The sequence below is a fragment of the Oryctolagus cuniculus genome, chromosome 14, assembly GCF_051225735.1.
Source record: "Oryctolagus cuniculus isolate XC-2025 breed Fujian yellow rabbit chromosome 14, ASM5122573v1, whole genome shotgun sequence".
NCBI lineage: Eukaryota > Metazoa > Chordata > Mammalia > Lagomorpha > Leporidae > Oryctolagus > Oryctolagus cuniculus.
The window spans coordinates 36,136,011-36,157,665 of NC_142880.1; the positions used below are offsets into that span (position 1 = coordinate 36,136,011).

General features: G+C 42.1%; 1 pseudogene; it reads right to left on the bottom strand.

The window, feature by feature from the left end:
- LOC138845149 (SMAD family member 5-like) overlaps positions 1–21,655 on the bottom strand; it is a 91,026-nt pseudogene that overhangs the window by 54,067 nt on the left and 15,304 nt on the right.

Genomic DNA, 21,655 nt, shown 5'->3' on the forward strand with positions numbered 1-21,655 from the left:
AGGGACATTTGCAGGGAGCTGTATCTGAAGGGGGACAGGTAGGACTCAAAAAAGAAGAAGAAGAAGAATGCCAGAGCCAGTGTTGTGGTGTAGAGGGTAAGGCCACTGTCTGTAGTGCCAGCATCCCATATGGGTGCCGGTTCAAATACCAGCTGCTCCATTTCCAATCCAGCTCTCTGTTATGGTCTGGGAAAGCAGTAAAAGGTGACCTAAATCCTTGGGCCCCTGCACCCACATGGAAGACCCAAAAGAAACTCCAGATTCCTGGTCTCTGATCGGCCCAGCTCAGGCAGTTGGGCCATTTGAAGAGTGAACTAGAGAATGGAAGCTCACTCTCTCTCTCTCAATCTCTCCCTGCCTCTGCCTCCCTGTAACTCTGCCTTTCAAATAAACAAATAAATATTTAAAAAATTTTAAAAAGAACACCTATTTCCTTCATCCATACACTGGAGATAGTCCTTTTTAAAAATTGTGCTAGATACACACACACACACACACACACACACATCTTTTAGTTTAATAATTTGCATGAATATAGACCATCTATATTTCTACTTTTTAACACTTATACTTATTTTTCAAATAATTATTTCATTTCAGATGGGGAGAGATATAAAAGAAATATTTTTGAAACAACAAAACAACAGGGGCCAGCACTGTGACATAGTAGGTTAGGCCAACATCTGGGTGCCAGTTCATATCTCTGTTGTTCCACTTCCAATCCAGCTCCCTGCTAATAACCTAGAGAAAAGCAGCAGAAGATGGCCCAAGTTTCTGGACCCCTGCACCAAGGTGAGAGACCTGGAAGAAGCTCCTGGCTCCTGGCTTTGGCCTGGCCAAACCATGGCAGTTGCAGCCATCTGCAGAGTGAACCAACAGATGGAAAATCAATCTCTCTCTCTCTCTAACTCTTTCAAATAAGTAAATTAGTTTAAAAAAAAAAAACTCCAGGGGCCAGCACCGTGACCGTGGCACAGTAGGTTAATCCTCCACCTGTGGCACAGGCATCCTATATGGGAACCAGTTCTAGTCCCGGCTGCTCCTCTTCCAATCCAGCTCTCTGCTGTGGCCTGGGAAAGCAGTAGAAGATGGCCCAAGTCTTTGGGCCCCTGCATCCATGTGGGAGATCCAGAAGAGGCTCCTGGCTCCTGGCTTCAGATGTGTGCAGATCTGGCCATTGCAGCCATTTGGGGAGTGAACCAACAGAAGGAAGACCTTTCTCTGTCTGTAACTCTACCTATTAAATTTAAAAAAAATCTTAAAAAAAAATACTCTGTAGGTGCTGCGGGATAAAGTACACAATTACTACAAGAGGTTCCCAGCATACAACTCTGAGGCATAGACAAGTTCATTAATTGCTGTTTTAGGTATTTTGAACACTTATCCTGGCCTCATGAGAAATGGGCTTCTTTGGATTTGTGGACATGTGGGAAGTAATCAGTGGAAGGAAGATATCTCTCCCTGTATGTCTCCCTCTCTGTGTGCCAGTCGACCTCTCAAATAAACATTTTTTTTAAAAAAAATAGGAGGGCTTCTGACATTAACAAAAATTATTAAGCATAATTCAGCAAGCCAGATGCTGAACAATGATTTCTTCCTCTGCATTCCAGTCCTGCTCTCCTACACTTCACCACCAAGATCTTTAAGTTCTTCTTGTTAGATATATTCACTCTCAACTTTAATCATTTTATTTTTATTTATTCATTTATTTATTTATTTATTGACAGGCAGAGTGGACAGTGAGAAAGAGAGACAGAGAAAGGTCTTCATTTTCCGTTGATTCACCCCCCAATGGCCGCTGCAGCCGGCACATCGCGCTGATCCAAAGCCAGGAGCCAGGTGCTTCTCCTGGTCTCCCATGCGGTTGCAGGGCCCAAGCACTTGGGCCATCCTCCACTGCCTTCCCAGGCCACAGCAGAGAGCTGGACTGGAAGAGGAGCAACCGGGACAGAATCCAGCGCCCTGACTGAGACTAGAACCCCGTGTGTCGGCGCCGCAGGTGGAGGATTAGCCTATTGAGCCGCGACGCCAGCCACTTAAATCATTTTAAATCTGGGATGTCCTTCATTCATTCATTTGATTGTTCAGCAAATGTTTACTACTCTCTTCCTATTTAGCCATGTAATGATGGTTTTTACTTTCTTTTATCTTAACAAATTATATTAGCTGCTATGTGCCATTGTGCTGGCTACTGAGAATCTAATGATGAGCAAAACCAGACATTGTCCCTAAACATACAGAGCTTATACCTGTAACATCCATCCTAGCAACTATAAGCAGATGTTTAAGAAACTCATCCCTAATAAATGGCTTTGCATTAACAGAAGACATTAGTGGCAGCCCACATGGAATGTACTTGCTGCCCCGAGGTACACAGCATGGTGTGGCAAGCATTTGATGCTGCAGTTAAGATGGCACTTGGGACCCCTGCATTCCATAGCAAAGGGTCTGGTTTGAGTTTTAGCTCCTCTGCTCTCCACCCCAGCTTTCTGCTTAATGTGTACCCTGGGAGGTACCAGAGGATGATTCGAGTACTTAGGTTCCTGCCACCCATGCGGGAGATGTGGGTTGAGTTCTGGGCTCCTGGGTTCAGCCTGGCTCCACATAGGCTTGGTGGCTTAAATAACAGAAATTTATTTTTTCATAATTCTGGAGGTTGAAGGTCATAGATTAAGTTTAGTTTCCAGTGATTTGGTTTCTAGTGACAGGTCTCTTCCTGGTTTACAGACAGCTATTACCTTACCATATCCTCATATGGCCTTTCCTTTGTTATGTGAGCATGGAGACAATAATCCTATTGGATCATTTAACCTAAATTGCTTTCTTTTATCAATTTTTTGAAGATTTTATTTATTTGAGAGGCAGAGTTACAGACAGAGGGAGAGACAGTGAGAAAAACCTTCCATCTACTGGTTTATTCTCCAAATGGTTCCAAAGGCCAGAGCTGGGCTGATCTGAAGCCAGAGCCAGGAGCTTCTTCCAGGTCTCTTATGTGGGTGTAGGGGCTCAAGGACTTGGGCTATCTTCAACTATTTTCCCAGGCTATAAGCAGAAAGCTGGATCGGAAGAGAAGCAGCTGAGACACAAACTGGCACCCACATGAGATGCCAGCACCACAGGCAGTCTTAACCTACTACATCACAGAACCAGCCCCTAAAGTGCTTTCTTACTCTGTTATTGAAGTAAAAGACTTCCAAATATGAATTTTGAGGATATAAAACATTCACTATATAACATTTGGTGAAGTCTCAACAAATGAATAAGGTACAACCTTTACCCACGTATCACGCAAACTCTATTTCTGTCTCTTTGTGCTTTGTTTATCTTATTGTCCACTGAGATTTTCACGAACGCTGAATATGCAAGGTAAAGAGTAGAACTGAGATGCGAGAAAATCTAGGCCAAGGCTCTGCATTGCACAGCAGGTGGACAGCCTGGGCAGGAGAGGAAGTGATCCTGTTGGAGATCAATTGCAGCATGTCCTGGAACAGCAGAGGCTTCCCATTGTCTGCCACACTCTTTTGAAAGAATGGATCGTTGGAAGCACAGAAATCCACAGTATCCATGAACAGAGAGACAAAGGTGCATGTCAGCAATCTTCCACTGGACATCTCTGAGGTATCCCTCACTCTCTGAGAAGAACTGCTTCTTCCCTTCTTTGGCTCCTCCACTCTTACTGACAGTGACTTGTTAACCTTTTAGTGATTGCATTTTACCAGTTCCTAAGGACACTTGGGTGCTGTGAATGTGAACACAGTCCCTAGTGTGGGATTAGTGTGCCCAGCTCATCACACCTTTTTGTGGACTCTCCCAGTCTGAACACTGAGACATGAAAATTGCCCCCAGACAGTTAGTTGCCTCTGAAGCTATCACACTTACACCTCAGTCATTGGCAAGCCTGCTTACTGCTTTGGATTATGGACCTGTAGTAGGGTTTCTTCATTTTGAAAGGAACCTTGCTGGGGCTCAACTGATGAACCATTGGTAATAGACAGAAGTCTGGTTTCAACCAAAAAAAAATGCACCCATCTGACTTTGAAGTGGACCAGCTCCATCAGTGAGACCTGGAAAGCAGAATGTAAGGAATCATGTTTTTTATGCTAGAGACACATTTGCAGAGGCCAGGTCAACAAACCTAAATAATTATAGAATATAAGAGCTTAAATTTTAAAATGTGTTTGAAGTACAAATGAAAGGAAAATTTACATGTAATCTGTGAGCTGAAATTTGCTCTGATTTTTTTTGAGCATCTACTACATGCAAAATATTGTACCCAAGGCTTGATAGGTGAAAGATACAGAACCTAGTACTTGACCTTGAGGAGCTCAATCTTGGAAGCAGGATGAGAGAAGCTAACTTTCATAGAGTCTAGTCTCAGTATGTTTTGAGCTGTTACAATAAAATACTTGATCCTGGGTACTTCATAGATGTTTATTTTGACTCACAGTTTTAGATGCTAAAAAATTCTAGCTTAGGCAGCCACATTTATAAGTACCTCAGATTGCATTATAACATGGTAGATGGCATCTAGGAGGTGAAAAGTGCAGAAGAGGCCAAATACATGCAATGGACATGCAAGCCACTTGACTACAAGCCAATCTTGCATTCAGTATCCAATCCCTTGAGAACTGCCCCACTCCCATGAGGTCAGTAATCTCTTCCAAGATGTAATTCACCTCTCCTGTGCCCCATATGTGCATATGCATTTAATATAGTCACACGTTCCTGTTGAATTGATCCCTTAATCATTACAGAATGCCCTTTTTTTTGACAGGCAGAGTGGACAGTGAGAGAGAGAGAGACAGAGAGAAAGTTCTTCCTTTTTGCCGTTGGTTCACCCTCCAATGGCCGCTACAGCCAGTGCATCGTGCTGATCCGAAGCCAGGAGCCAGGTGCTTCTCCTGGTCTCCCATGCAGGTGCAGGGCCCAAGGATTTGGGCCATCCTCCACTGCCTTCCCGGGCCATAGCAGAGAGCTGGCCTGGAAGAGGGGCAACTGAGACAGAATCCGGCACCCCGACTGAGACTAGAACCCGGTGTGCCGGCGCCGCAAGGCTGAGGATTAGCCTAGTGAGCTGCAGCGCTGGCCCAGAATGCCCTTCTTAAAGTCTATTTTCTCAGGTATCATGATGGCTACTCCTGCTCTGTTAGTGCAGAATATCTTTTTCGACCCTTTCACTTTTATTCTGTGTATATCCTTGCTGGTGAGGTGTTTCTTGCAGGCAGCATATATATGAGTCTTGTTTTTTAATGTATTTAGCCAGCCTGTATCCTTTAACTGGAGAATTTAGGCCATTTACCTTGAAGGTTATTAATGATAACTAATGACTTTGTCCTGCTATTTTTTCATAAATATTACTATTGTTTGTTTTGGATTTCCTTTGTACTTTTACTAGATTTTCTGCCTTCACATTCTTTCATGATGCTGACAATCTTTCACTGTGTCTGTGTGCAGCATATCCTTAAGTATTATTTATTGGGCTGAATGAGTGGTGACACATTTTTTTCAATCTGTTTGTTTTGGAAGGTCTTTATTTCACCTTCCTTTATAAATGAAAGCCTTCTGTAGAGCCCATGAGAGTATTTTAGGCATGGAAAGCCAAGACACTCTGGCAAAAAAAAAAAAAAAAACCACAACCCTAAACCTATATGAAAGATCTCTGCGAGTGAGATCCCAGTGGAAAGAACAGGTCATCAGAGAAGGGGGTACCATTCTCTGAAGGGAGGAGAGAACTTCCACTTTGACTATGACCTTGTCTAAATAGGATCAGAGTCGGTGAACTCAAAAGGCCTCCATAGCCTTGGCAACTCATGACAAGAGCCTAGGGTGATTACTGACCATAAACAAGAGTGTCAATTTGTTAAGTCAACAACAGGAGTCACTTTGCACTTACTCCTCATGTAGAATCCCTGTCCTAAATGTGCTGTACAGTGTGATTTAATGCTATAACTAGTACTCAAACAGTATTTTACACTTTGTGTTTCTGTGTTGGTACAAACTGTTGAAATCTTTACTTAAAATATGCTAAACTGATCTTCTATATATAAAGATAATTGAAAATGAATCTTGATATGAATGGAAGGGGAGAGGAAGCAGAAGGGGGGAGGATTGTGGGTGGGAGGGAAGTTATGGGGGGGGGGAAGCCATTGTAATCCATAAGCTGTACTTTGGAAATTTATATTCATTAAATAAAAGTTTAAAAAAATAAACAAATAAATGAAAGCCTTGCATGGTACACTACTCAGATGACAGTTTTTTCTTTTAGGACTTGGACTATGTCTCTCAGTTCTCTCCTAGCCTATAGGGTTTTGAATGAGAAATCATCTGTCAATCTAATTGGAGATCCTTGAACTGTAATCTGGCATTTCTCTTGTGAACACTTTAGAATCTTTTCTTTATGTTTTACTTTTGAAAGTTTACTACAATGATCATGTCTATTAGGAGTTTTATGTGCTTCTTGTATTTGGTTGCCCCTATCATTCTCCAAATTAGGGAAGTTTTCTGCTATTATTTCATGGAATAGGCCTCATAACCCATTCTCTCTTTCCACACCTTCAAAGAACCATAAGACATGTATATTTGGTTATTTAGTAGTATCCCATAAATCTCTCATTTTTTTCTAATTTTTTCTTCCTTTTTTGTCTGAGATATTTCCAAAGATTTGTCTTATAGCTTGGATATTCTTTCTTCTGCCTCACCAAGGTTTTCCATTGTATTTTTAATTTGATATATCAATTTTTTTATTTCCAATATTTCAGTTTGATGTCTCTGCAATATCTCTATCTCCTGGAAGAACTTCTCATCCATGTCATGTATGAATTTCTTTAACTCATTATTTGCATCTCTGGTTTTGAGTAATCTTATGATCATTCTCTTAAATTCCTTTTCAGGAATTTCATCGATCTCCTCATCATCACATTCTAATATTGAAGTTCTGTTGTGCTCCTTTTGGGGAGTCATATTGTTTTCCTTGTTCATGTTTCTTGTATTTCTACATTTATTTTTTGGCATTGTGGAAACACTTGTTGGCTTTCTCCTCTAAAGTTAGATGTCTTTTATCTTTGAAATATGCCTCTGTGGCTTAGTGGAGTATCTGCACCTTCAGCAAATATCCAGAGGGGTGGGAGGGGCCAGGGAGCTCTGGCCAGTACTCAAATGTGGGACAAGAGTTCAGAATGACACCCAAGTTCGATGAGGTGGATCTCCTCTATCTTGGCAGGGGAAAGGGTATTATTGCATGGGCTGTCCTGATCATAGCTTCAGCCCCTCTCTGCCAATGTGAAGAAACTGACCAGGGTGCATCCATGGTAGCTATACAACCTACTCATGCAGGCACATGAACAGCACAAAGGATCTGTGCATTAAACCTTCTATGATGACTCATCCCAGGCACTCAGGGAATGTTGAGCTTCTGAAGCCAGACACAATGATTGACCAAAGACCCAGCTATGCCACGCATCATATGGCACAGTCACATAATTCCCACAGTCACAGGGAGCAGAGGCTCTACTCAGCTCTGTGAGCCTCCCCTGCCCAAAGAGATAAGCCATGGCATTCCAAGAGCAGCTGTCTGCCTGATAAAAGTTGGTTGGTGCTCTGCTTTGGAAAACTGAGTCCAGGTTCCTTGATAGAGTAAGGGGAGGGGAGTGTTTCACAGGCCTAAACAGGCACCCTGACCCCCCCCCCCAACCTTCTAGGCCAGAGTCAAAGTCAGTGGGAACCATGGATTTATCACTCCAATAAAATCCTTTAGTTGCAAACAGGCTGCAGCAGCCTCTGCTTGCCTTATAGAAATGGTGCTTCTTCCCTGCTAGTCATCAGATGCCTGGTTCCAAGAAGATAGCACCCCCTCCAGCCACCAGCTGCTGGAGCTGCAGTGTCCCATTTGCTGCTAAATAATTGTACCACCACCACTTCTCCACAGTGTCTCTCTTTTTTCTGTAGAATTTGTACTACAATCTTCTCTCCAACTGTCCCTCCCCTTTATTTCTGTTATCTTCCCATAGTCAAAATCAGCATGTCTTTTCCCTGATCAGCCATCTTGGATCCTCTGTTATAACTCTTAACTCCAAATTCCAAATCTAAATCAATAATTTACTTAGGTTAAATTGGAGTTGCAAAATTAATTCAATAGAATGCTCTAATTTGCCAAAGCTTCTTAAACATCACAAATACTTTACACAACATACATACACACTGTAACCTTGGTGTCGCTCCCCCATTCGCGGAGGAACGACACTAGACCCTGCGCTGTTCTCTTTGCCCAGCTCTTCCCGGGTTAGCTGCCGGTCCCTCACTCGCGGAGGAATGACGCCGTCCCGGGTTAGCTGCCAGCCCCCCGCCTCCGCGGAGGGGCAGCACCCCCCGCCACCTTCCCCGCTTCTGCAGAGGAGCAGCCCACCGCCGGCCGGCTCTCAGGGGTTCCTCAGATGTTTCCCTCAGATGTTCCTGGTGCATGCTGTCTTTCTCCTCCTTTACAGTCCTCTTCCACCAATCCATGCTCTGCTGCCCACACGCCGAGCATGCTGCTCTCCTCCAATCAGGAGCAGGATCAGCTCCTGCAGCTTATCAGTCAAACTGATGAGGCAGCTGCGTAGAAGTTGTTTGCGGTCTCAGCGCCATATTGTGGGAGAGCAGATGCATAGAATTAGTCCTAGTTCCAGTAATTTAGTCTAGTCTCAGTTGCTCCCCACACCTTGGGGATGACAGATCCTAAAGTGAGTCCCAATGAGTCCTGTCTCTTGGTGTCTATGCTTTCATTTAATCTCCTCCCCTTGAGTGTGAGCAGGTCCTGTATCCTGCTTCTAACCAATAGAATAAGGTAAAGGTAAGGCAAAGTCACTCCTTCGATTAGTTTGTGTTTTATGGAAAAGGTGATGCGATGTCATGCCTGTGTTATGTTATGTCATGTAAAATTCTGTTTTAGCAGACTCAAGTAAGAAATCCTCCTCTGAGCTTGATGAAGTGATGGACAGACCCATGAGGCAAGCAACTGTGTACTGCTCTAGAAACAGAAGATGCCTCTAGAACCCAAGGAGGTCATCCAGCTGACAGCCAGCCAAAAGCCAGGGTCCTCAGTCATGCCAAATAAGGAAATACTTTTGCCAATTATCTGAATGAGCTTGGAAATGGGTGTTTTCTCAGCCAGGCCTCTAGATGAAAATGCAGATGGCCATCACCTTTCCAGGCCAAGCTTCAAAGCTCCAGCATAGACTCCTGATCCTCAGAAGTTATCAGATAATGAATGTACATTATCTAAAGCCACTATGTTTGTGCTAATTGGTTATATAACATTAGAAAATTAGTATTTTTAATTTTAATACAGAATACTAATATCATGAATGTAGTTTACATTGTTTTTCTTTTTTAAGATTTATTTATTTATTTGAAAGTCAGAGTTACAGAGAAAGACCGAGAGAAAGAGAGGCTACAATGGCCAAAGCTGTGCAGATCCGAAGCCAGGAGCCTAGAGCTTCCTCCAGGTCTCCCACATGGGTGCAGAGGCCCAAGCACTTGGGCCATCTTTCACTGCTTTCCCAGGCCATAGCAGGGAGCTGGATCGGAAGTGGAGCAGCTGGGTCTCAAACCAGCACCCATATGGGATGCTGGCACTGCAGGCAGCGGCCTCACCTGCTACACCACAGTGCCGGCCCCAATCTACTTTATTTTTCAATAAACTCTAATTTCCTATAGTTAAAAAGTATTAATAAAATAATGATATCATCCAAGCAAACAGGTTCTTATCTCAGCCAATTGAGGTTGTATATCAAATAGAGAGTTTTTTTTAAGTTATTTATTTGAATGACAGCATGACACAGAGAAAAGAAAAGACAGTGAAAAACATTCATCTGCTGGTTCACTCCCACAAATGAGCACAACAGCCACAGCTGGGCCAGGAGCCAGAAGCCAGGAATTCCATCCATATCTTTTACACGGGTGGCAGGAACTCATGTACATGGACCATCATCCACTGCCTCCCAGGTGCATTAGCAGGGAGCTGGATCAGTTGCATAAAGTAGCTGGGATTCAAATTAACACTCTGGTATGGGATGTAGGAATCTCAGACAGTCACTCAACGAGCTGTTAACACAGGGCCTGACCCAACCAGAAAGATTTTTGTTTAGCTGAAATTTAGGGTTTGATTTTTCTACAACTTACAACTGTTGAACTGCGAATCTTTCAAATAGAGCTCTGTAGACTGGCATTGTGTCTCAACATGTTAAACCACCACCTATAACACTGGCATCCCATATGGCTGCCTCACTTCTGATTCAGTTACCTGTAACACACTTGGGAAAACAGTGGAAAATGGCCCAAGTATTTGGGCCCCTGAACCCACATGAGAGACTTGGGTGAACTTCCTGGATCCCAGATTTGGCTTGGCCCAGCCCTGGTTGTTGTGGCCATTTTGGGAGTGAACCAAGGGATGGAAGTTCTCTCTTTCTGTCTCCCTGTATTTATATCTAATTCTGTCTTTCAAATAACTACAATAAATCTTTAAAAAAAAATAGGAATGATCTGAGGCTAACACATTACCTAGATTCAGGTCACACATTACCTAAAATTCTGTCTAATTGCATCAACTACCCCACCTCACTCTCCACATAGGTACATAGGTCATAGCTTGCTTTTTGTTTCTTGTTTCAGTGTTTCATTTATTTGACTTTATCAAGAACTATAATTGTCTTTCTTCATGACTCAAAAGTTGTTTTAATGACATTCCATAGGACTTTTCCCACTATTGGGACTCAGAAAAAAGATATCTCAAAGTATGACATTTTAGTGTGCTGAGTAGTTTTTTTGTTTTGTTTTGTTTTGTTTTGTTTTTGACAGGCAGAGTGGACAGTGAGAAAGAGAGACAGAGAGAAAGGTCTTCCTTTGCCGTTGGTTCACCCTCCAATGGCTGCCGCAGCCAGCGCGCTGCGGCTGGCTCACTGCACTGATCCGAAGCCAGGAGCCAGGTTCTTATCCTGGTCTCCCATGGGGTGCAGGGCCTAAGGACTTGGGCCATCCTCCACCGCACTCCCGGGCCACAGCAGAGAGCTGGCCTGGAAGAGGGGCGACTGGGACAGAATCCGGCATCCTGACCAGGACTGGAACCTGGAGTGCTGGTGCCGCAGGCGGAGGATTAGCCTAGTAAGCCACAGTGCCGGCTTTTTTTTTTTTTTTTTACCTAAAGGACACTGGAAGAGCCTCAGAAGCAGAGCCTCTGACCTTCCTCTTCCCCTCTGTGTCCTGCTCACCTTTCCACCTGAAGTCAAGCCATAGAAACTAGAATTTCTCTTTATCATGGTGGCTTATAGACACTTGAATCCGTATCCCACAAAGACAGCCATAAAACCTAGAAATAGTACTCTAACCTTCCCCTGATTTAATGTGCAAGAGATGGCTGTGAAGAAATTCCCTAATCTGCATGTCCAACAGTAGATCATAAGACTCTTATTTCAGAAGGGGCCCTGCCCCAACACCCAGGAATGCTACCCAGAGAGACCAAGAAGAATCTGAAAAGAAAGATCTTGCAGGCCTTCCCTCTGAGTCCATTACCATCTATTACCACTAGGTTATACCCATTTAGTTCAATCACATCTACACGGCTGTCCATTCTTCATTGCCCCTAAGTATAAAAACAGTTTTCCTTGAGTCTTTAAGTTTTCAGTTCTGAAGGCTCCCATGTCCTGTGAATCTCCAATTAAATAAATCAAGTCTCTCTCCTGTTAACCTATCTTTTGATACAGGAGTGTCAGCTGTGGCCTTTATGATAGAAATAGAAAACTATCATTCTTTTCCTACCCTTGCACCGCATATATATATATTATTCCTAATAAGCTTCTTTGGCTCAATTATTTGGTATCCTTTCATTTGTTATCTGTTTTTCAGGTCATTATCCAAAGAGACATTTACATGGTATCTGGTGCATGCTGCAAACAAAAACATTTGATAAGAAGCTTCCAACATGAAAATATAGACAAAGCAAACACAAAAATAAACCTGATGAAAGCTAGATACTCAAACAGTACTTTACACTTTGTGTTTCTGTGTGGGTGCAAACTGTTGAAATCTTTACTTAATATATACTAAATCGATCTTCTGTATATAAAGATAATTGAAAATGAATCTCGATATGAATGGAATGAGAGAGGGAGTGGGAGATGGAAGGGTTGCGGGTGGGAGGGAAGTTATGGGGGGGGGGGAGCCACTGTAATCCAAAAGCTGTGCTTTGGAAATTTATAATTGTTAATAAAAGTTTAAAAAAAAGAAAGCAAACTAGAACAGATTAAAACAAAACCAAACAATAAATATCCTTCAGAAAATAACAGAAAAAGGTGTATCCATAAAACAAAGATAAGGTATTAAGAAAAATCAACAAAGACCAAAAAAGAACAATTGAAAATTTTAAAATACAAAAGTAGAAATTACATATTTTTATGGAAGAGTTGGGAAGTCAAGTCAAGATTATCTTGTAGCTGTGGGGAGCAACTGGGAGCAACTCGGACTAGACTAAGTTACTGGAATTAAGACTTATTCTATGCATCTGCTTTCCCACAATATGGCGCTGAGAAGGGAAACAGCTTCTACACAGCTGCCTCCAGTTCAACCAATAAACTGCGGGACCTGCTCCTGATTGGAGGAGAGCAGCGTACTCGGCGTGTGGGTAGCAGAGTTGGGATTGGTGGAAGAGGACTATAAAGGAGGAGAGAGACGGCATGCACCAGGAACATCTAAGGGGAACATCTGAGGGAACACCTGTGCAGCCCCCAAGAGAGCCGGCCAGCGGTGTGCCGCTCCCCTGCGGAAGTGGGGAATGTGGCCGGGGGAACTGCCCTTCCACGGAGGTGGAAGGGACAGTAGCCAACCCGGGAAGGACCAGCAGCAAACCCGGGGAGGGCCGAGCAGACGAAAGAACAGCGCAGGGTCCTGTGTCCTTCCTCCATGAAGAAGGGGAGCGACATAATGGTGCCATGACTCGGATATGAAGCCTAGGTAGGGTTTAGTGTCGTTCCTCCACGAAGACGGGGAGCGACAATAGCAAATATAACAGAGAGATGAAAAAAACAGAAAGAGGCTGATTACATGAAAACAGAGGATTAAACCAGTAAATTAGGAATCATGGAATAAATAAAGAAAATGAAAGATAAAATTTTCCAAAAAGAAACCCAAGAAAATGTTGCAGGATCTCCTGACTGAAAAAGCCTATCTAAATGTCTAGCATTGTGAGAGTATTTAAAGAGCAGATGGACCACTTGGGAAAATATTGAAGATAAGTACATAGAAAACAGAGTTTTTAAAATTATTAATTCCAGGGAAATACAAATTTGTAAGAATATGATATATAATTAATAGGATCATCACTAAAACCTACTTACATAGATTTATCCGATATTTTTATAGTGAGAGAAGAAGAGCAGAAGTTTGAGCAGTAATATACTAGACTAAGTCATCATCTACCTGAAAGGAAATTAATATCTGATTGATAAATCAAGAAATAGCATTAATTTACTTATAAATATGAATATAGATGCCAGGGTTTTTAAAAAGCTAAATTAGCTCAAAATAGTCACCACTGAAGAATAGGGGACAGATATTTTGTTAAATCTTTCAGTATTGTTTTGAACCCTACTATATGCCAAGCATATATCTCCCTATCCCCAACATCCATACCATCAGAGCCAGCCCCCTCACCAAGAGATAAACAGCAATCCCTCTTCTGCCTTCTCCAAGGCCCTGTTCTGTCTGCTATAGCTTCTCACATTTCCAACAGTCAATCTCTACCTTTCTACTGGCTTCTTTCCCTTAGTTAGCCTCATCCAAGAATCCCCAGCTCAGGAAACCTATCAGCTAACTTTGGCTTCATCTCCCAGATTCTGATCTCACTTCTTGGCATAGAGTAGGGTTGGAATGCTATCCACTACTTATGAGTCCTCTTTGGGCACAACTCCAGGACTTCCCACATAAGGTTACTTGTTGGGTAATCTGTCTACACCAAAGCTTGTATAACACATAAAGCCAGTCTTATCTGCAAGCAATGGGCATTTAGGAGTCAGAAGAACAATAACCGTGGAAATAACTTGAAGCAAGAAAAAGGAGAAGGAAAACTGAAGAGAAAGTGACAGAAATACCTGAAATTCACATCTTCCTGATCAAATGACCCCAGAAATAGAAGTACAGATACTCCAGCTTCCTTGCCACTGATCCGGATTGTTCTAAGGCATGAATGTCTGCAAAATTCCCTCAGAGAATTGTTTAAAATATCCTCCTGTTGTTTGGACTTGAATTGAGTGTCCCCCACAGTTTCATGTGCTGGAAGCCTGATTCCCAGTATAATTTTATCAAAAGGTGTTAGGACAATAAGAGGTGGAATCTCTTGGGAGGTAATTCAGTTTTAACTGTCCTTGTGAAGGAATTAATGCTGGTCTCAAGAGTGGGTTAGTCTCACTTTCACATATATCTTCATCACAGGGTCTGCTTCTAGGAAGTCCATCCTAAGACAGTGTTGTAGTCACTAATGCTGATTATTAAATTTTTTTGTAGATACATGGTAGGGTTGTAATTCTGGCCTTTTCTGGGTGATGGGGCTAAGTAATTAGGTCTAGTAGAGTGATACATATCACTTGTGGACTGAGCATCAAATTGCCAAAATGACACTCTTTAGAGCTATTTTTGCTCTCTCTGGTGACCAAAAAATGTTGCAGAACCTGGCCACTCTGTGGCCCTGGATCTTAGAATCTGTTTGACAAACTGTAGCAGAGCCCCCAGCCCTACCTCAATAGTCAGAGTGAAAATAAATTTCTGCCAGGAGTTGTTTATTTCTGAGGGGTTGTCTGTTACTCTGACATAACCTATTATATCTGAACAACACAGAGAGTGAGACAAAGAGAAGTAAAGACAATTAAAATGTCCAACTTGGACTATTGGATAGATGGCACTGATATTCTTTCAGGGCAGGTAAAACAGAGGAAGAAGGGAATTTTTTTTAATTGAGGTGGTGAATTAAGTGACGTTTTGGATGTTTTGAGTTTCAGATTCTTGTGGATATCCAAGTGGAGATGTTGAGGAGACCACTGGTAAGAGGTTCTGAATCTCTGAAGAGTAATCAGGGCTGGAGACTGACATTTGGGACATAAATAAATTAGGAAAATATAGATAGAAAATTACTAGCAAGAAGAAAGTAAGTATACAGTGTAATGCCAAACAGAGATACTATGACTGAATTCTTACTTTTTTGGAAGATTTGCTTATGTATCTGAAAGGCAGAGAGAGAGACAGAGAGAGAGAGAAAGAGAGAGAGAGAGAGAGAGAGAGAGAGAGAGAGAGAGAGATCTTCCATGTGTTGGTTCATTCCCCAAATAGCCATAGCAGTCAGGGCTGGGACAGGCTGAGACCAGGAGTCTGTAACTCCATCCAGGTCTCCCTCGTGGGTGCAGAGGCTCAAGCACTTAGCCCATTATCTGCTGTTTTCCTATGTGAGTTAGCAGGGAGCTAGATCATAAGTGGAGCAGCTGGGACTCAAATTAGCACTTATATGGGATGCTGGCCTCACAGGTGGTGGTTTAACTCACGTACTACAATACTGGTCTCTATGATTGAACTGCAAGCTGGACATTGATTACCCTGGCCAGGGAAACAGGGATACACAGCATAATACACTCGTGGAAAGAAAAAAGTTTACCAGTTGCTTAAAGAAACTGAGTTCTCAATGTCCTGCTGTCACTTCAACCAGAGTAACTTCTAATAATATTGTCTTAAAGTAGGGATTTCTTGACCAAAAAAAAATTATTTTACACAACTATAGGTTAGGTGGGCATTTGAAACAGCAGTTAAGATACCACTTGAAACTCCCACATCTTACATCAAGAGTGCATGGTTAGGGGCCAGCATTGTGACATAGCAGGTAAAGCTGCTGCCTGGGACACCAGCATCCTATATGGGCTCCAGGTCTTGGCTGCAATACTTCTGATCCAGCTCCAGGCTAATGTGCCTAAGAAATCAGAGGAAGATGGCCCAAGTGCTTAGGCTCCTGCACCCATGTGGGAAACTTGGAAGAAGTTCCTGGGTCCTGGTTGTGGTCTGGCCCATCTCTGGCTGTTGTGGCCATTTGGGGAATGAAACAGTAGATGGATCACTGTCTCTCTCTCTCTCTCTCTCTCTCTCTAACTCTGCCTTTAAAATAAATAAATAAATGAATAAATCTTTAAAAGAAAAAAAAATGAGTGCATGGTTGGAGTCCCAGATCTGCTTCTGAACAAGTTTCCTGCAACTGTGAATACTAAGAAGAAAACAGATGGCGGCCCAACTATTTGGGTTCCTGCCATTCATGTGGGAGACTTAGATGGAGTCCCTTACCCTTGGATTTGGCCTAGACCAGCCCTTACTGTTGCAGGCATTTGCAGAGTAAAACCAGTGGTTAGAAGATATGTTTGTCGTTCTTTCATATAAAATCAAAATAATTTTTTTAAAAATTCAAAAAAAATAGATTATATATACATATAATAAACCATAGGTGTTTTATATATATATATGTGTGTGTGTGTGTGTGTGTGTGTGTGTGTGTGTGTAAACCATAGGTTATATTCCTCTGGGGTAGATTTATTTTGTAAATGCCAGAAAATTCAATATATATTTTCTGAAGAGGTCTTGGAGTGCAAACATTCCCCTTTGTAAATCCCAAGAAGGTGGTAACGTAGACAACTAATCATGAAAGTTTAAGTGCTTAATCAACATTCTCATCTGGGGAGAAGACTACTGGAACTTCATATAGAAGAGAGTCCCAGATATATCAAGGCCATGGAACTTTCCTCTAGGAAGCTTTGAAAGTTTCTCAGCATTTCATTGAGCTCTCACTGCTATCCTATGAAGTTCTGTGGCTTATACCCCATCCTGATCTCTATAAGTTTGGACAGGGCTGCTCTGTATTTACCAGCACTTACACTGAATACTGACTACTATTGCTTTTGTAGCCATGAAATGTTCTCAACAGGTATTACAATGTCTTCAATAGAGCAGAAGGGAATAGACAACAGAGAGGCCTGGAAGTGATATCAATCACTGAGAATGACATTGGAAACTTGGCTAATGTTATGGTCAGGTGTTATTTCACAGAATAACAAATCAACTCAGGTAACAGAACAGATATGGTCCTTGGTAAAACTTTCATTTGCTTGCAATAGTATCTAGTAAGTTTTATGATAGTGGAAGAATAATTCTGGTATATATGTGAAATACTAGCATTTGGAGGAAAAGCAATCATAGGAAAGAAAGTGGGAATCTTCCACAGAAAAAAATAAAAACGTATAATGCACACAAGAATCACAAAGATATGTTTAATAAGAAAACATGATTGAGGCCGGCGCCGCGGCTCACTAGGCTAATCCTCCACCTTGCGGCACCAGCACACCGGGTTCTAGTCCCAGTCGGGGCACCGGATTCTGTCCCGGTTGCCCCTCTTCCAGGCCAGCTCTCTGCGTGACCAGGAAGTGCAGTGGAGGATGGCCCAAGGACTTGGGCCCTGCACCCCATGGGAGACCAGGATAAGTACCTGGCTCTTGCCATTGGATCAGCGCAGTGCGCCGGCCACAGCGGCCATTGGAGGGTAAACCAACGGCAAAGGAAGACCTTTCTCTCTGTCTCTCTTTCTCACTGTCCACTCTGCCTGTCAAAAAAAAAAAAAAAAAGAAAGAAAACATGATTGAAAGGGGGGAACCTTGTTCAATAATTAATTAAATTAGGATTAAGATGGCAGAGTAGGGAAGGAGCTTACTGCTCTAATCTAGGAGAAAATAGTTTTTAAAAAGGTGGAGAGACAGAATTCAGATCTGGCTAAAAAGCCCATGAGAGCTTCTCAGGCATGGAAAGCCAAGACCCTGTGCCAAAAAAATTTCCTAAATGAAAGATCTCTGTGAGTGAGATCCCAGTGGAAAGAAGAGGCCATCAAAGAAGGAGGTGCCTTTCTCTGAAGGGAGGAGAGAACTTCTACATTGATTATGGCTCTATCTAAATAAGGTCGGAGTTTGTGAACTCAGGAGGCCTCCATAGCCTTGGCAGCTCATGACAAGAGCCTCGGGTGATTACTGACATCATAAATAAGAGTGTCAATTGTTAAATCAACAACAGGAGTCACTGTGCACTTACTCCCCATGTAGGATCTCTGTCCTTAATGTGTTGTACTGTGAGAATTAATGGTAAAACTAGTACTCAAACAGTACTTTATACTTTGTGTTATCTGTGTGGGTGCAAACTGTTGAAATCTTTACTTAGTATATATTAAATTGATCTTCTGTATACAAAGATAATTGAAAATGAATCTTGATGAAGAATGGGATGTGAGAGGGAGTGGGTGATGGGATAGTTGCAGGTGGGAGGGAGGTTATGGGGGGAAAAGCTGCTATAATCCGAAAGTTACACTTTTGAAATTTATATTTATTAAATAAAAGTTAAAAAAAGGGTGGAGAGAGTGCAGTACCAGAAAAGAGTTAGGGAGAAAACTGGCAGAGGAAACTCCTTGCGAATTAGAGGGACACAATGAACCTACATAGTGGGAGTAGACACACACAAACCAGGACCCCAGCAGCTGAGTCTCCTCACAAGCTTTGGAGGGTGAGGTGAGACCAGGCTGCAGTAGCCCAAGCCACTGGCAATAAAGCTGCTGCAAGAAGAGCCTGTAGGGAATCAGGCTTGGAGCTCTGTGGGGGATAGTGTACCTGCCAAACTAGAGGAGAAAAAAAGGGGGGGCATGTTTCTCTCTCCCTGATCACCCTGCAACAACATCCTGCAACAAGCCAATAGACAGCAGGCATCATTTTGGAAATGTAATAGCAGAGACAGCTCATGTTCATGCCCAGCAACCAGCAGAGCAGAGAATCCTGGGTCTGGTGATGAGAACTGATAGGGGGCTGGGTGCTTGGGCTGTAGGAGACTTGAGTGCCAGGACTATGAAAACACAAAGGCTGTGGGACTGTGAAAACACGGAAGCTGCGTGGAAGGGCTCAGGGTGTGGCTAGGACTTTGGGCACTGTGTGAGGCTCCACAGGCTCAGGGCTCCCCAGTTCCCTAGTGAGGGACATTGCTGGGAAATCTGTGCTTACACCAAGGGCTGCACAGACCCTTTTTATGGTTCTTGTGGCAGCACGGGCAAATATTATACCCACTGGAGCTAGTGCCCAGGCATGGTGTCCATTGAGGAGAGGAGGTGAGCTGAGTCTATGCTAACAGAGCAGAACAAACTCTCCCCTGATTTAAAAAAAAAAAGGGATTTCCCATGGCCAACCTGGGTGTCATGTTAGATACTGCCTTCACCCTGGAGCACTGAATAGAGCTCCCTAGTCACACACACCACATGCCACTAGGTATTCACTGAAAAAATAGACACTCCAATAACCCACATAGTCCAAAGATAAAAAGCCACCACAGAAAAAAAAAAGAAACCAACAAGTATCTACACAAATGCTGAATAATAAATGTACCAATTCAAGACACAAGAATAAGGAACACAATATGATGCCCCAAAAAGAACACAACACTTCAATACTGGACTGTGAAGATAAAGAGAATGAAGAAATGCCAGAAATGGAATTCAAAATATTGATCATAGGCTTACTTAGAAATCAAAAGGAAAGGCACAAACTGATAAAATCTATACATGACATGAAATGTCTCCCATGAAATTGAGATCTTAAAGAGAAGCAAAATGAAATCTTGGAAATGAAGAATTCAATAAACAAATAAAACATGCAGTGAAAAGCCTTAACAATAGAATCTGTGAAGCAGAAGAAAGAATATCTGACTTAGAAGACAAATGCAGGAAATTATACAGTTAGACCAAACACAAGAAGAAATCAGAAAATTAAAAAACACTGTTGGGAATCTATGGGATACTACCCAATGACCCAAAACACATGTTCTAGGAGTTCCTGAAGGCATAGAAAGAGAGAAAGGATTAGAAGGCCTCTTTAATAAAATAATAAGAGAAAACTTCCCTATTTTGGGAAAGAGACATCCAAAAACAGGAAGCACATAGAACTCCTAATATACATGCTCAGAAAAGATCTTCACTATGACACATAGTAGTCAAACCCTCCACAGTAAAACATAAAGATTCTAAAATTTGCACAGGAGAAATGCCAGATTACTTTCAGATGTTATCCAATTAGACTCATAGCTGACTTCTCATCAGAAACCCTACAAGCTAGGAGAGAATGGTGAGATATATTACAAGTCTTTTTTTTTTAATTTTTTTATTTGACAGATAGAATTATAGACAGTAAGAGAGAGACAGAGAGAAAGGTGTTCCTTCCATTGGTTCACCCCCACAAATGGCCGCCACGGCTGGAGCTACACCAATCCGAAGCCAGGAGCCAGGTACTTTCTCCCAATCTCCCACATGGGTGTAGGGGCCCAAGGACTTGGGCCATCCTCCACTGCCTTCCCTGGCCACAGCAGAGAGCTGGACTGGAAGAGGAGCAGTTAGAATGAGAACCCTGTGCCCATATGGGATACTGGCGCTGCAGGCAAAGGATTAACCAAGTGAGCCATGGCACCAGCCCCAATATATTCCAAGTCTTAAGAGAAACTGTCAACCCAGAATACTGTACCCTGCAAAGCTCTCATTTATGAATGAAGGTGAAATAAAGACCTTCTATAACAAACAGAAATTGAAAGAATTTGTCACCACTTGTCCAGCCTTACAAAAGATGCTTAATGATGTGCTACACACAGAAACACAGAAACATGGTCATCACTATGAAAGAAGGTGAATGCAGAAAATCTCCCAGTAAAAGTAAAATGGAAATCCAGTGTAAATGATTGGAATATTTATGGGAAAATGGCAGGGCAAGTTGTTACTTATCAACACTCATCATGAATATAAATGGCCTCAACTCTCCAGTTAAAAGATACAGATTGGCAGAATGGATTAAAAACAAAACACATCTATTTGCTGCTTACAAGAAACACATCTCACCAACAAAGATACATGCAGACTGAAAGGGAAGAATGGGAAAAAAATATTCCATGCTAATAGCCATTCTAATAGCAGATAAAAGAGACTTTAACACAAAAACTGTTAACAGAGACATAGAGGGGCACTATGTAATGATTAAGGGATCAATTCAACAGGAAGATGTAACTATTATAAATGTATAAGCACCTAATTACAGGGTATCTGGCTATTTAAAAGTAATGTTAAAGGATCTAAAGGGAGATGTAGACTCCAATACAATGTAATAGGGGAATTCAATACCCAGCTTTCAGCAATGGACAGATCAACCAGACAGAAAATCAACAAACAACAGTTAATCAATACTATAGATCAAATGGACCTAATGGATATCCACAGAACTTTTCAATGCACAGTTGCAGAATACACATTCTTGTCACCAGTGCATGGAACTTTTTCTAGGATAGGCCACAGGTTAGGCCATAAAGCAAGTCTTTGCAGATTCAAAAATATTGAAATCATACCATGCATCTTCTCTGACCACATGAAATGAAGCTGGAAATCAACAACTCAAGAATCTCCAGAACATATTCAAACACATGGAGACTGAACAACATGCTCCTGAATGAACAGTGGGTCATTGAAAAAATCGAAAGAGAAATCAAAAAACTTGAGGAACAGTTTTCTTTTCATATTATTTGTTGAACTGTTTACTTAGTATAATCT